The following is a 15517-nucleotide window of genomic DNA, read 5'->3' as shown; positions in this document are numbered from 1 at the left end:
ATCAGTAAATGCTGAGCCAGGATTCAAGACAACTAACTCCAAAGTTCATTCTAAAGTTCAGTTCTACGGACTACTGCCTAGGGAGAGTACATATGAAATACTCTGTAAATTTAAACATATGATTCAAATATTAGAACTGTTATTTTTTTTTTTTTTTTGGCATTTCAAGAGACTTGATTTTACTGGATCATGTATTATCAGTATAAATAAATGCTTTATAGACTCACATTCATTGCTACCTTAAATAAGACAGTGACTGGTCAATCACAAAACCCTGGCTTGGTTTCTGAGCATTTTACTGCTATATACAGCCTTTTCATGCAAGTTACACAAAGAGTTTCTAAAGCTCTCATGTTACGGGGCATGCCCTTGCTACTGCCTGAAACACATTTATTGCCTTCAGTCCAAGACACTGGATGAAGGACAATTTATTATTTTTATGTACAGAAATGCAACAGCATACATTTATCCCAGTTTAGTGGCGAGTTCTTTAGCCTTTGCCTTTTCCAGCTTGGCAATGCGAGCCACAGATTTTGGACCCAGGACGTTGCCTCCCCAGTGGCGACGGATCTCATCATATCTGTCATTGTAGTTGGTTCTGATAGCTTCCACCAACTTAGCCAGAGCTCCTTTGTCTTCCGAGTTAACCTGTGTGAAGGCAACAGTGGTGCATGTCTTCCTGTGAACCAGACGTCCCAGCCTAGCCTTCCCCTTGATGATGCAGTAAGGGACTCCCATCTTGCGACACAGGGCAGGCAGGAAGACAACCAGCTCGATGGGATCCACATCATGTGCGATCACTACCAGCTGAGCCTTCTTGTTCTCCACCAAGGTGGTGACAGTATTGACCCCTGCTCGAAGGACAGGTGGTCTCTTTGTGGGAACATCCCCTTTGCCAGCAGCCTTCTTCTCAGCCCGGGCCAACAGCCTCTGCTTCTTTTCCTGCTTGGTCTCAGGTCTGTACTTGTGGGCAAGCTTAAGCAGCTGGGTGGCTGTTTGGCGGTCCAAGGCCTGGGTGAACTGGTTAATCGCAGGAGGCACTTTCAGCCGCTTATAGAGAATAGCCCTTTGCCGCTGCAGCCGGATGTAGCGGGGCCATTTTACAAAGCGGGTAAGGTCCCTTCTGGGCTGGATGTCCTGTCCGATGCCGAAGTTCTTCGGCCTCTTCTCGAAGAGCGGGTTCACTACCTTCTTAGCCTCCTGCTTCTTGACCACGGTGGGGGCCGGGGCCACCTTCTTGCCCTTGGCCTTCTTTCCCTTCGGCATCTTGGTAGGCAGGAGGAGAGAGCTAGAACTGTTATTAAAGTGAGCATAGCACAAACCTCAACAAAAGGGGAATGATAGGAAAGGAGAGAAGCTACCAAGTAAGAATGTACTTTGATGTTTTAAATGCATCTCCAAATTTTCAGGTTCTAGAAATTGTATCATGGGGCATGGAAAGAATCTGTATATGCGACTGTCTATGACTTTGTGCTGTCCTGAGAGAGGAAAAAGGAGCCAAAAATAGTAGAAAAACAAATTTGTCAGTTTTTAAGGCATGCAAAAGAGTAGACTGTGAACCAAACAATAAAGCTAATATTTATTGAGTGTTTCCCCTTCCCTATGTCTGGAATTTTTCCAACAATTCTTTGATGTAGAATTATTATTCTTTGCATTTTATGGATGGAATATGGAATTCCTGGGAATTCTAAAAAGGATTATGTAAGTGGTTAAGCTAGTAAAGTATTTAAAACAATTCCTTGCACATAGTAAAACCCTACACAAAGTAGGTTATTATTGCTATTGAGAAATCAAAGTTCTCCTTTCTATACTTGCAGTACAACATCTTTATTGTAGAATAAATTGCAGTGTATAGCTGTCACTTGATTTGCTAATTATTTTTCATTGCAATATTTTTATTGTATATCAAAGGAGAATTCATTGTTAGCAGATTCATTTTTCAGGTAAAGAAACAGAAACAAAGGGATTAAGCAATTGGTGTGAGATTCTGTAATTTGCTTAGCAGTTGAAGCAGGGTTAGCACCTCTAACAGCAGGACATGAGGGAGATTAAAGATCATATTTCTGACTCAACAGTTTCAATGACACCTGAATCTAGCCTCTTCAGCAGTCTGGGGTCTGACTGAATTTCTCAGTGGAGCTTAAATTGCTGATCTGTTGTTTACCGAACTTGTCTCTTTTTTGTCTCTCTTTGTGTTCCTGGCCTTTGTCTGCAAGTTAGTCATAAAAGTTTCATATAATGACAGGTAAGGGACTGGGAGAAGATGCAGGCATATGAAATCTGACACTCAAAAGATGTATTTGTCCTGCAGTATGCTCTGAACAAAGGATTTTTGAGGCATTAAAATAAGAACAATGAAAGACCACTTCAAGCAGGCTCCTTCCAATACTAAGTTATTTTGGCACAAGAATCATTTTGTCCATAAGTGACTCATTTTTTCACATAAAACTAGGCATGAGTTTGGTTATTAGACACACTTGAATTTCTGAAATATCTGAATAATTGAGAATGAAACTTATATATTCTAAAGCGAGGGCAGTGAATTCCTGCCTCTTTTTCTTCTCTCCTTCCTTTTGTTTCTTTCTTCCTTTATATGGGAACAATTTTGAACTTTGTAATTGTGTGTCTTACTACTGCACAATTCCCGCTAGATGGCTGTAGCAAATATATTCTATTAGCAGGAAGGGATGATGCCAGATTCATGAATCCTTAGTTTTCTCTGTTTTCCTGGGTATTTGTCCAGTAGAGATGGCATTAAGACATTTTAATAAAATTTTGAATATTTTTCCTTTTCCTATTGGTAAAGATATTAATTACAAATTAAATTCCTTTCCCTTATTCTAATTTGACACCATATTCATCTTTTTCCTAAATCTGTTTGCTGACATAAGCAAAGATCACTTACCTAAGACAAGCTTCTTGTTCAACAGATCCCCCCAATATGTGGAAATTACATGTGCATTTATTGTGAAAGGGCTAGACTATTCCAAAAGTTTTTTCTGCCTCTGTTAGGATGATCATGTGGCTTTTGTCCTTTACTTTATGATTTGCTGTATTATATTAATTTATTTTAATAAGTTGGACCATCTTGCTTTTCTGGAATAAATCCCTCTTGGTTGTATTGTATAGTTTTTTCATATGAAATTGGCTTGCTGTTATTTTGTTGAGGATTTTTAGATCTTTGTTTCTAAGAGATATTGCTCTGCAGTTTTCTTGTGATTGTCTAGTTTTGCTACATGATAATACTGGCTTCATGGAATAGGTTAGTACTCTTACTAATGTGTGCTTTCTCCTTCTATTTGTTGGAAGAATTTGTGGATGGTGTGAATATTTCCTTAAATATCTGATAAAACTGACCAATGTAACAAACTGGACCTGGGATTTTCCCGTGTGAAGTCTTAAAATTACTAATTCCATGTTTTGTTATATATCTGTTCAGATTTTCCATTTCTTCTTGAGTAAGTTTTGATAGTTTGTGTCTTTCTAGGAATTTGTCTATTTCATGTAGGTTATCTAATTTGTTGTCAAACAATTGTTACCTTAATTCATATTTGACGTCATGAAGGTACTTACTGATCTATTGGGGTAACAATTATTTCAGGCAAATAAAGAATATAAGATTACAGTATGAAGGTGGTCATTTTCTTGGTTAAAAATTGTTCATTTATTCATTCATTCAACAAACATTTTTTAAGTGATCATCATGTTTTATTTATTTATTTATTTATTACATACATGACAATAGTGGAATGCATTAAAATCATAATTATCCATTCACAACACCATTTTTCATAACTCTCTATATAAAGTATGTTCGTGCCAAATTATGCCATTATACATGAGCTCTCTTATTATTTTTTTTGCATTACAATTCTTAATACACCTTTATACCACAATTTATCATGTCTCTGATTGTTTATAAGGTATGTTGACACCAAATTCATATCTTCATACATGTATTTGGTATAATGATGAGGATCTCCTTCCAGCATCCATGCTATTCCCCTTCTCTCTCCCTTTTCCTCCCACCCCTATTCCCTATCTAGAGGTAATCTTCTTCCCTTGCTCTCCCTCCCAACAAACATTTTATTTAATATCTTCTACATGCCATGCTCAGTTCCAGTCTCTAGAAATAAAGGGTAAGCAAAAAGACAATATCTTGCCCTTATAGCACTCACCTTCTCATATAAGAGGAAGATACAATTCATCATAAAAATTATACAATATGTAATATAATATTTGGAAGAGTCTTAAATATTGAGCATAGCTTAATAGATGGTACTTTAACAACCTGTTGCATATTATAGTCTTTCATACTAAGTTAACACATAAATACAACCATAGGTAGGACGCCTATCAGGTTAAACAGATTCTACTAATGAGTCTCCTTTCATACATATTTAAATATTTGTATCTGAGAGTGTGTAAAGAGAGATGAGGCAGTAGATATTGGTTTAATTTTGTGACTTTAATGTTGGCTGTACATTAAGGACATAGGGGAAAGTTTTGCAATATCCAATGGCTGACTTTCCCCTAGAACTTCTGATTTAATTGGGTCTGGGGTGAAGCCTAGGCAACAGTGTAAGAGTTCCCCTGTGAGTCAAACATGAAGCCAGCATTGAATATCAAGTACTTACTACATTACAAACAAAACAATGAGTTACATATGTTATTGCATTTTATTCTTCTAATATTAGCACAAGTTGTAATTTACTGTCCTCATAGACATATGAGGAAACACTTAGGTTCAGAGAGATTAAATGAATAATTGAAGGTTATGCAGTGTTTATTTCCATCCCTGGCTCTTTAAATGAAGCAAGCCTGTTTGTATATTCCATCAAAGGAAGCTCAAAAAATCAGGGTTAAACCTCCTTCTCATATATTTTTCCTGGATGCTCTTCTTTTGCCTACTCACTGGCTTTCTTTTCTTCCCCATTATCACTCTGCTTCATGTCTTTATCACCCTATCTTTTTAATTTTTTTGTAGTAATAGGGATCAAATGCACTTTTCTACTGAGTTACATCTCCACCTCTTTTAAAAAGTATTTTTACTTTGAGATAGGGTCTCCCTAAGTTGTCCAGATAGACTTGAGTTTGTGATCCTTCTGCCTCAGCCTCTTGGATAGCTAGGATTATGGGCATGTGCCATCATACCAAATTTATCTTATCTTGATTTGTGTGTGTGTGGGGGGGTGGGGGGTGGGTGTGTGTGTGTATGTTGCTAGAGATCAAACCCAGAGCTTTGTGCACGTCAGCACATGCTGTACCACTGAGCTATATCTCCAGACTTATCTTAATTCTTAAACTTGACACTTGGACTTCATATTCTTCAGCCACTACCTGTGTTGAGGACTTGTTTGGATTCTTGTTTCTGATTTATTGTCCTCAGCATGGTCTGTTCAACTCTTGTTGACCTTTCATTCCCTTTACTTTAAATCATCAAATTATCAGTATGAAATGCTGACATAAATAATTTTACACAGTATAGTTCAATTTTATATTATTGTCATGATTCCCACATCACTCAAAGAGACTTACAGTTGTTTCACCTTGTAATTCAGAAATGTTCCAAATGAAACATAACATCCATGTCTTTTGTATATTTTGTGATAAGAAAGGTTCTGCTTACATGTCTTTTGTATCTTACTAACAGCTAGGCTAGTAGTCTATATTGATGATGAATAGAAATAAAAGTAATGCATCAGTTGGCCATTTGGTCCTTTAATAAACTTGTATCATCAGAAGACAAACTCATTAATGAAGAAATTTTCATATATTTTATTTAAAAATTAAAGTGTGTCCAAAACTATATTAAATGGTTGATTAAGACAACATATTGGAAAGCCTACAAATCATGCCACAGCAACTGTCTACTTAAATGGCTAGTTGTTTTGGTGATAATAAATGCCATCATAAAACATAGGTGAAGCAGTTTTTCAGGGTTACCACTTCAATTTAGTCAAAATGATGGCTCTCTTGTATATATCCTGACTGAATGGAAAGTCATTTATTTGATAGACAGAGGCAAGCCATTTGTATTGCTTGTATTATGTCATATAGTCTAAGATTCAGAGCTCATCTCAGGACCATGGACAGCACCTGGTTAAGTGTGCTCATTTAGTTCATGCAAAATGAATATTGACTTTAATTTCAAAATTATTTTAAATTCTCATAAAGATAATCTAATTATTCATTAAAACAACACTGTGAAGTACATAGTAGTATTTTCCTCCCTTTGTAGTTGAAGAAGCTGGAGCTCAGAGACAAAAAGTTACGTAGCATATATATGATTAAGATGGAATTTAGACCCAGAAAATTTTATTCCAAGCCAATGTTTAGCCACTGTAGTCTCCTTCTTTCCTGAAAAGTGGATTATATATGTAAAAATCACTTTGTCAGTTAAATATATGTGACTAACCTTACCTCCCTCAATATATGCCCATTAGTGGAGAAATCTGCATTTGTAGTTTATTTAACATAATCAGAAGACAAACTCATTGATGAAGATGTTTTTATAAGTTTTATTTAAAAAGCAATATGTGTCCAAAATGATATTAAATAGTTGATTAAGATAACACATTGGAAGCCTACAAATCAAGCCACAGCAATTGTCTACTTAAATGGCTAGTTGTTTTGGTGATAATAAATGCCATCATAAAACATAGGTGAAGCAGTTTTTCAGGGTTACCACTTCAATTTAGTCAAAATGATGCTTCACTTGTATGTAGCCTGACTGAATTTATTTAAAAATAAGTTTGTGTACTTAAATCTGTTAATTGGTTGATTTAAGAGATTCACTGTGGAGGAAAGAAAATCCAAAATAGCTTTCTTCTACCTAAGTCCCTTCTTTCTATAAATACTCTCACATCCTGTACCCATCCTCAGAGATAGCAGCATTTTCATGGACTTGCTGAGAAGACATCAAGTTATAACTTGTGGTGAACTGAGACAACCTTAAAAGTCACTGACAATGTTCAAACATATGAGTAGTTCCTAAAAATGCAATTATCTATATAAATTTTATGGTACACTAATACTCTTCAATAGGCACAGTATGAAATTATCAGCTTTTCTCTTTTAAAATATAATTTAAATTCAAAATACCATACTTAATTATCTGTAACGTGTAAAATGGAGTAAAAAATGTTTGAAAGTTTTTCAAGCTATGTGTTTCTGAATTTTGTGTACATATGTAACATTATGTACATTTATATAGTTCACTATTGTGGTTTTTGTTCCATTGAGTTTCTTGAAAACAAACATCTGGCAGCTAGAATAGTTATAAAACAATTGAGAATAGTCTTGCTGAAGGTGTACACATCTTTTATTGCTCTTTTCTTTCAACAAACTCAAATTTTCCTATAACAACATTTTCTAAGAATAGTGAAAACTAACAGTACAAATCCACCTTCAGGAATTACTGCAAATGACTACAACTCAAGCAGGAAATCTTAGTACAAAAACAAATTAAACTATCTGAAGACAGGCCACTTGTTGGCATTCTTATGCTGAGAAACTTACTCATCTTAAAGCAAATTGAACAGTGTATATTGTGCTGCTTTTGCCTGTATGTACACAATTACCATAATAGGGTCACTTAGTTCTCTGTGTACTCTAAGATGAACACATCTGACGAGTTTGTGAGAAAATGTTCCCAAGCACTATCAGTCATCCATCATCCGGAGGTTTATGCTCCACATGTAAGATCAACAGTCTGGCGTATGCTAATTATTTTACTGCAGAGTGGCACCATCTATCTCCACACAGAAATCTTAAAGATTTCTTAAATAATGTCACAGGATTTTTAAAAAAAATTATTTGTTTTCTAGATGTAGGTGGACACAACCCCCCCCCTTTTAATGTGGTGCTGAGGATCGAACCCAGTGCCTCACACATGCTAGGCGAGCACTTTACCACTGAGCCACAACCCCAGCCCATAGGATGGTTTTTTTAAAAGGCATTGTCAATAGCTTTTTAATGCTTTTTAACTGAAGCAAAATTGATATGAGAGTGCTAGCCAGAGAGTCTCAGAAATTAAAGAATTCATTAGAAATAAATGTCCTATGCACAAAAATAAGACTTTTTTCCCTAATATGTTTAGCAAAGAGAAAAAAAAAACTCCAGAGTTTCTGAAGATTAATTTAGACCTGCCGATACTTTTCTGATTATAGGTTTTAAGAATTTAAAATATAGAATCTGAATGCATTAGGGCTGCCTTGCTGGCATAAACTACTAACATAAACATATTTAAAGTATGGCCTGAGAGCTGTGGTTGGCTACAATGACAAACTGTATTTAACAAATACCCCTCTTAGCTCTCCATAGCAGCGCTTTAAAAATTATGTTGGACACTTTACTATTAGAGTACTTTCTTCTGAGACCAGCTTATAGTTTCATTATGCATTTCCCATTGCCCTTCATGGTTAGGTTAGACTAGATTTACCAATGGCCTCCAAATATCTCCCTTTCAGGTGGAGGCAAGTAGGAGCTGGTATGCTTTCCTCATCACTGTTTCTCAGTGGAGGCAAACTTGGAGCGCATTCGAGATGTCAAAGAAGATGGGGGTTTGCCTGGCCAATATTGGACTGTGATGAGAGTGAAAAATAAACTTTTGTTGTGTTAAACCCTGGAGGTGTCAGAGTTGTCTGTCATAATTAATTATTCTGAGTAATATAGCCACAATTATCAGATGGCATTGTGATTTCTCACCACTAATGACAAATCTCATTTTCACTATAAAATTGGGCATGTCAGGAAAGAAGTTTATGTTTTATCAAAAGAGGAAAAGAATTCTGCACTTGTCTATTGTATTGCCTCTTAAAATGGTGCTTACAAGATTCCTGGGATTTTTTTTAAAAAAGGTTTCCCTACATCTTAATTATATTGATGGACATGGAAAATAAAACTTTCTGCCCAGTCTTATTAATAGACTGGAAGAACAACATCTAATTCTAGTACCCTGGGCTAACTGTCTCAATAACACCCAGGTTATGACAAGCACCAGCTTTTCTGCAAGAGCTACAATATAAAAAACAGTCATGCATTGATTAACAACAGGAATACATCCTGAAAAATGCATCATTACACAGTTTCATCATTGTGGGACCATCACAGAGTATATTTGCACAAACTAAGATGGCTATGACATCACTAAGCAATATACTCTTATGGGACCATGTATATTTAACTCTCCCTCTCCTCTCCTCTCCTCTCCTCCCCCTCCCCCCCCTCTCTCCCCTAGGGATTGAACCCATGGGCACTCTACAACTAAGCTATGTCCTCACTGCTTGTTTTTTTTTTTTTAATATTTTGAGACAGGGTCTTCCTAAATTTCCCAGGCTGGTCTCAAAATTACAATACTCCTGTCTCAGTCTCCCTGGTAGCTGGGATTACAAGCATGCACTACCACCATAAATTGCTGACCCACTGTTGACTGAAGTATTTTTATGGTTGGTGGGTGCTGAACTTCCTTGATCCATTTTTCTGGTTGTGTACATCATATTAACTGCCTTCAAATGCTGTGTGAAGAGTGTGGCCAAGAAAGAAGAGAAGAGGAAACCAAACTTTTAACAAGTTTCCATCATGAGCTATCTGCCCATGAAGAATGACTTCTATGGAAAATATCATTGTTATTACAGAATAATATCTGTCACATTATCTCAGTCACAGTAAATGAAGTACAATGAAGAAATGGTCGTTGGTCATATGCTGCATTTGGTGACCCCAAACTGATTGCAGTATTGTAAGGGTGGTAAAAGACTATGGTGTATATAAAATTATGCCTGTAACTCATCAAAAAGACATAACAAAAGTTATTTATGTCAACTTCCTATATCTACTCTAAATGGAGAAAAATCTACTTGAAAAGATGTTTCAAAATCTTTTTCCATCATCAGATGAATTTTTGTGTGTCTTCTTTTCTCCATGGTAACAGCCTTACTGCTGCATTAGTGTAGACAAAAGGATATTTCTGCCTTTGTGTGCATGGCGGACACAATAATGAATAGAGAATTAGCAATTTTACCAGGCTCCAAGAGGCTGCATGGGTGTATATCTCCCTCCACTGGTTTCAATCCTTGCAGAGGGGTGTCTAGTAGTATAAAACTCCGGCACTCTCTCATCCCTTCCTTATCCCAAGGAAAGGAGGATAGTCTTATCGATGAATGACTTCAGAAGTAAGGACTGTGATTGTGTACCTTAGTCCCTTCTCCTGTTTTCTCTCTGAGATTTGTCTGGTTGTAGAGAGCTGTGCTTTGGTCCACTCTTAGACTCAAGGTAAGCTTAGTGATAAAGGCTCTGCCTTTTCAGGTGGAGGCCACAACTTTCTTGTGAGGCCTGTGACAGGTGGATAATTTGGTCAAATTCTGAAATTCAACATTAGAAAATTCTCTTTATCACACAACTACACATCCTCCAATTTAACATTAATCAGCAATAAGGCTGATACTTCTGCCTTCATTTGCTGACTCCTTTATCTCTCAGTTCAGAATTCTGTATTGTGTGAAGGGTAAGGCAACTTGGGCTAGAAAGCTTAACATCCCAACTATGGAAATTTTTTCAGCAGACAATTAGGGCTACATAGTATTCAGGTTCACTGTGTTATTTGCCCCCAACCCCATACTGGGATCAAACCCAGTGTTACTCCACCACTAAACTACACCCCCCCCCACACAGCCCTTTTATCATGTTTTTGAGACAGAGTTTCAACTAAATTGCCCAGGCTGCCCTCAATTTTACATTCCTCCTGCCTCAACTTCCCAAGTAGCTGGAATTACAGGCAGGAGTACACCATGATGCCCAGCTCCGTGTTAGTGTATTATATCAAGGCAGGGAGCACCTCACCAGGATAATCTTTCCTGCTCAGAAAGGGATAAGCCACCTGAGAAAATAAAAGTTTGAAGTAATTAGTGAAGAAATAAAAGACAAAGTCAGAAAAATATCATTAAGGGAGCATCTGATATTTTCCTCCAGTCCACATAGGACCTGGAACAGAACAGCCAGTCATCCATTTAAGAGGGTACATTAAAGGCAGGGATGAGATTGAAGCTGGTGGAGTCTTGCTTCAAGGTGTCTTGCAGTCAACAGGTTGACTGGCATCTTGACAAGTCACACCTTGGGAGTTTGTGTGGCTAAGTGGCTGCAGCAGGTCACTCCATCTCCGGTGCTGTGTGGAACCTGGCAGAGCTGAATAGGAGTCTCACCAGCAGGAGTGCCTCTCTCTAGGAGTTCCCATATACCAGATTTTCCGTGGTAGCTAGTCAGTGGCTACCATGCCTATCTGGTCCACGCACATTTCACAGCTAGCTTCTGACAGTGTATTGCAACCAAATGGGCAGGGAGAGAAAGAGAGAGGGAGGGAGAATGGTGTTTCACATGAGAATGCAGTGATACTTCATCAAACTCAGGGCAAAATTGCTGGACCATATGAGGGAACAGGACCAGAAAATGTGAGGCCAGCTGGAGTCTCTCCACCTCCCGTCTCTTCATTCTTCCTTTTTCTGCATTTTTCCTCTGCTTCTCCAGGCCACATAGGGCTTTACAGAACTCTAGCTTAAATTGTTTTCCTTGAAATTTTGGAGGCATCATTTCACACCAGTTCGATTCTCATTCCTTTATAAAGTGATGCCTTTTTCTTCCAAGGAATTACTTAGGATTTTTCTCTGTTCATGAAGCACTGAAATTTCACAATAATGTATCTATTTCTGGATATTTTTCAGTCTCTCAGAATTTGGTGAAAAAATGCAATTTTAATTTAAAATAATCTGGTTCAGATTGATGTTTGATAATTTCAGTGTGATAAAGTAACTTTCTCTAATATATGTCCTTTCCTCCCTTGTGCTATTGTCAAAATTTACATCTTTACATGTTATAAGACCATCAAAGTAATTTTATAATTATAGTTCCATGCAGTTATCTTTTAAAACAAGAGAAGAAAAGTGATAGGAAATGGGTAATTTCAATTTAAAGATTTATGTCTCTCATTAGCTTTAGAATTTTTTATTATTTAGTTAATGATATCCCCTTTTTGCTCTTTTTTATTTATTAATGATACATTAAAAACAAAAATAATACATATTCATGGGGCACTGTTATTATTCCATACATGAATATATTGCATAATGTTGAAATCAGGTTAAGTATATTTATTTCTTCTAAAAACTTACCACTTCTTTATGGTGAAAAAATTCCAAATTTTCTTGTAGTTTTTGAAATGTATAGAAAATTATTGTTATCTACAGTCACCCTACAATGCAAGAGCACACCACCAGAATTTTCTGCTCCAATTTAACTGTAACTTGGTATACACTGATAAACATTTCCCCATCCTTCAGTGATCCCTATTCTCCCTGTCCTTTTGTAAACATCATTCTATTCTTGTCTTCTGTGAAATCAACCTTTTTAGATTTCCCAGGAGCTAAATCATATGAATGAGACTATGCAGTATTTGTCTGTCTGTGCCTGACTTATTGCACTTAATATAATGATCTCCACTCCCATTCATGTTGCCTCAAACAACAGGATTTCATTCTCTTTATAGCTCAATAGTTTTCCACTGTGTTCATTCATCAGTTGTCTCTATTTCTTGCTCATTGTGAATAGTACTTCAACACCTGAGTGCAGATGATCTTTAACATACTGATTTCATTTCCTTTTGGATATATACCCACCAGTAGCATTGCTAGACCATATGGTAGTTCTATTCTTTAATTTTTGGAAGAACCAAAATAGGGTTTTCCATATGGCAGTATTAATTTACCTTCCCACCAACAAGCTATAATATTCTGTTTCTAAATCACCAACACTTCTTTGGGCCATTTTTACTTTTGTTAAATTTTATCAAATGCCTTTTCTGGTCTATGTGTCTGTTTTTATGCCAGTACCATGCCGTTTTTGTTACTATAACTCTGTAGTATAATTTTAAGTCAGGTATTTGATGCTTTCCAGCACTGCTTTTTTGGCTTAGAATTGCTTTGGCTATTCTGGGTCTTTTATTCTTCCAAATGAATTTTAAGACTTTTTTTCTCACTCTGGGAAGAGTGTCATTAGTATTTTGATGGGGATTGCATTAAATTGGTATATTGCTTTTGGCAGTATGGACATTTTTATAATATTAATTCTGTCTATTCATGAACATGGGAGGCCCTTCCATCTTCTTGTGTCTTATTCAATTTCTTTCCTTAATGTTCTACAGTTTTCTTTGCAGAGGTCTTTCAATTCCCTGGTGAAATTTATTCTTAGTTTGTTGTTGTTGTCTATTTTTCTTTTCTTTTCTTTCTTTCTTTTTTTTTTTTTTTTTTGAGGCTATTGTGAATAGGATTTGTTCCCATGATTTCTTTCTCAGCATATTATTGGTTTCTAGAAAGGTTATTATTTTTGTATATTGATGGTGTAACCTGCTATGTTGCTGAATTTGTTTATTAGCTCTAGCAGTCTTTTGGTGAAGCTTTTTGAATCTTCTAAGTATAGGATCATATCATCTGCAAACAGTGATAATATGATTTCTTTCCTTTCCTATTTTTATCACTTTAATTTTTTTCTGTTGCCTATTTATTCTGTCTACAATTTCTAGTACCATATTAAGTAAAACATGGTGGTAGTGGACATTCATGTCTTGTTCCAGACTTTAAAGGAAATGCTTTCAGTTTTTCCACATTCTCTAGGATGTTGGTTTGGGGCTTTCTGGATATAGCCTTTATGATTTTGAGGTAGGTTCCTTCTATCCCTAGTTTCTTCAGTGTTTTATCATGAATAGGTACTGAATTTTGTTCAAGGCTTTCTCTGCATCTATTGAGATGACTAAGTTTTTTTTTTTTTTTTTACCTTATTCTATTTATGTGATGACATTTGTTGATCTGCATATTTTAAACTATCCTTGTAGGGGATGGGGTTATAGCTCAATGATAAAGCACTTGCCTAGCATGTATGAAGCACTGGATTTGATTCTTGGCACCACATATAAATAACAAATAAAAAAAACTAAAGAAGTGACTTTCTAAAAAAAAAAAAAAAAGAAAGAAAAAAAAAACCTTTGTACCCATGGGATAAAATCAATTTGGTAATGATGTACAATCTTATTACTACATTGTTGAATATGATTTGATAACATTTTATCAAGGATGTTTGCATCAAAGTTAATCAGGGATAAAGTCTGTTGTTTTCTTTGATGTGTCTTTATCTGGTTTGTTATGAGTATAATAGTGATATAATAAATTTCTTTTCCAGCTCTGAGATTCTATCTTCAGCATGGTCCACTTATTAGAGAGACTTTCACCTGAACATTTTATTTGATTCATTGTGTCTTTCATTTCCAAGATTTCTGTTTGATTATTTTTCAGTATCTCTATCTTCTTATTGAATTTCTCATTCATACCCTGTATTGACTTCCTTAATTCATTCAGTTGTTTTTCTGTGTTTTCTTGGAATTTGCTGATCATTTTTATAATCATTCTTTTGAATTCTTTTATTTCACTCACTTCAATATCTTTGGAGTCAGTTGCCAGTCAATATGAACTTTAGGAGGCATCATGTTGCCATGATGCCTCCTCTCATAGGTGTGGTATCCACAGCCTTTGTGCTAATTCTATTTTTGCTGTAGGAGTGGATGTTAGTTTATCAGCAGAGTTTCTACCCTATAAACTTGTAGTGTCCCTGCAGATTCCCAGCATCTCCCAGAAAAGGGACAAATAAAGAATAGCAACAACAACTAATGCAAACAATATGCAGCATTAAAATAAATACCCAGTGCCTACTACGCCATCCACAACACTAATTATCATGAAAACAGGGATGGTGGGTTCAGTGATTACCAAGAGCAAAAACAATAAATAACTATGAACTAGATCTCACTCTAAAGTAACAGCAGAAGTTAACTATGTCATTCACAGCACTAATAATTGCAAAAAAACCAAATTCCTGTCTAAAACAGTGGTTCTCTATCAGTACCTGGTGTTTGGATATCCTAACTGGCAGTAGTAATGCCCCAGCTGATCATTTTATGAACAGTCCTTGATGAGACCCAGGTCCCTGTTTTAACCACTTGACAATATAAAGAATATTACTCTTTGTACTAGCACTTTTTTTCAAATAATGATAACAAATTTTATATCAAAAACCAAAATAGAGGCTGGGGTTGTAGCCCAGTGGTGGAGCTCTTACCTCACACATGTAAAGCCTGGGTTTGATCCTCAGCACCATATAAAAATAAATAAATAAAATAAAGTTATTTGTGTTCATCTACAACTAAAAATTAAAAAAAATAAAGTTGCACACTCAAATAAATTTTTAAAGCAAATTGTATTCAATATAAAACATTTAACATTGGACAGGTTTCTTTATTACAGGACCCTACAGAGCTTTAGAATAGTTTTAGTTTACACTCCGTCTAAAATGGTTCTAAAAGATGGTAAAAATACGGCTCATTAAGAAAAAATAAAAAGTGATTGAAAAGGAGAAGAAAGTTTAAAATGTTCAAAATCTGAACAGAATGAATGCATACGAGATGTAGCAAGTGATTGCT

The 15517-nt window shown here is 35.9% G+C and overlaps 1 pseudogene; it reads right to left on the bottom strand.

The window, feature by feature from the left end:
• Nucleotides 1–385: 385 nt before the first annotated feature.
• On the bottom strand, nt 386–1284 carry LOC114090298 (large ribosomal subunit protein eL8 pseudogene; annotated as a pseudogene).
• Between the last annotated feature and the right edge of the window lie 14233 nt (nt 1285–15517).

This window comes from Marmota flaviventris, chromosome 1 (assembly GCF_047511675.1).
Source record: "Marmota flaviventris isolate mMarFla1 chromosome 1, mMarFla1.hap1, whole genome shotgun sequence".
Lineage (NCBI taxonomy): Eukaryota > Metazoa > Chordata > Mammalia > Rodentia > Sciuridae > Marmota > Marmota flaviventris.
The sequence above is the reverse complement of the archived record's forward strand: the minus strand, read 5'-3'. Positions and strand labels throughout refer to the sequence as shown.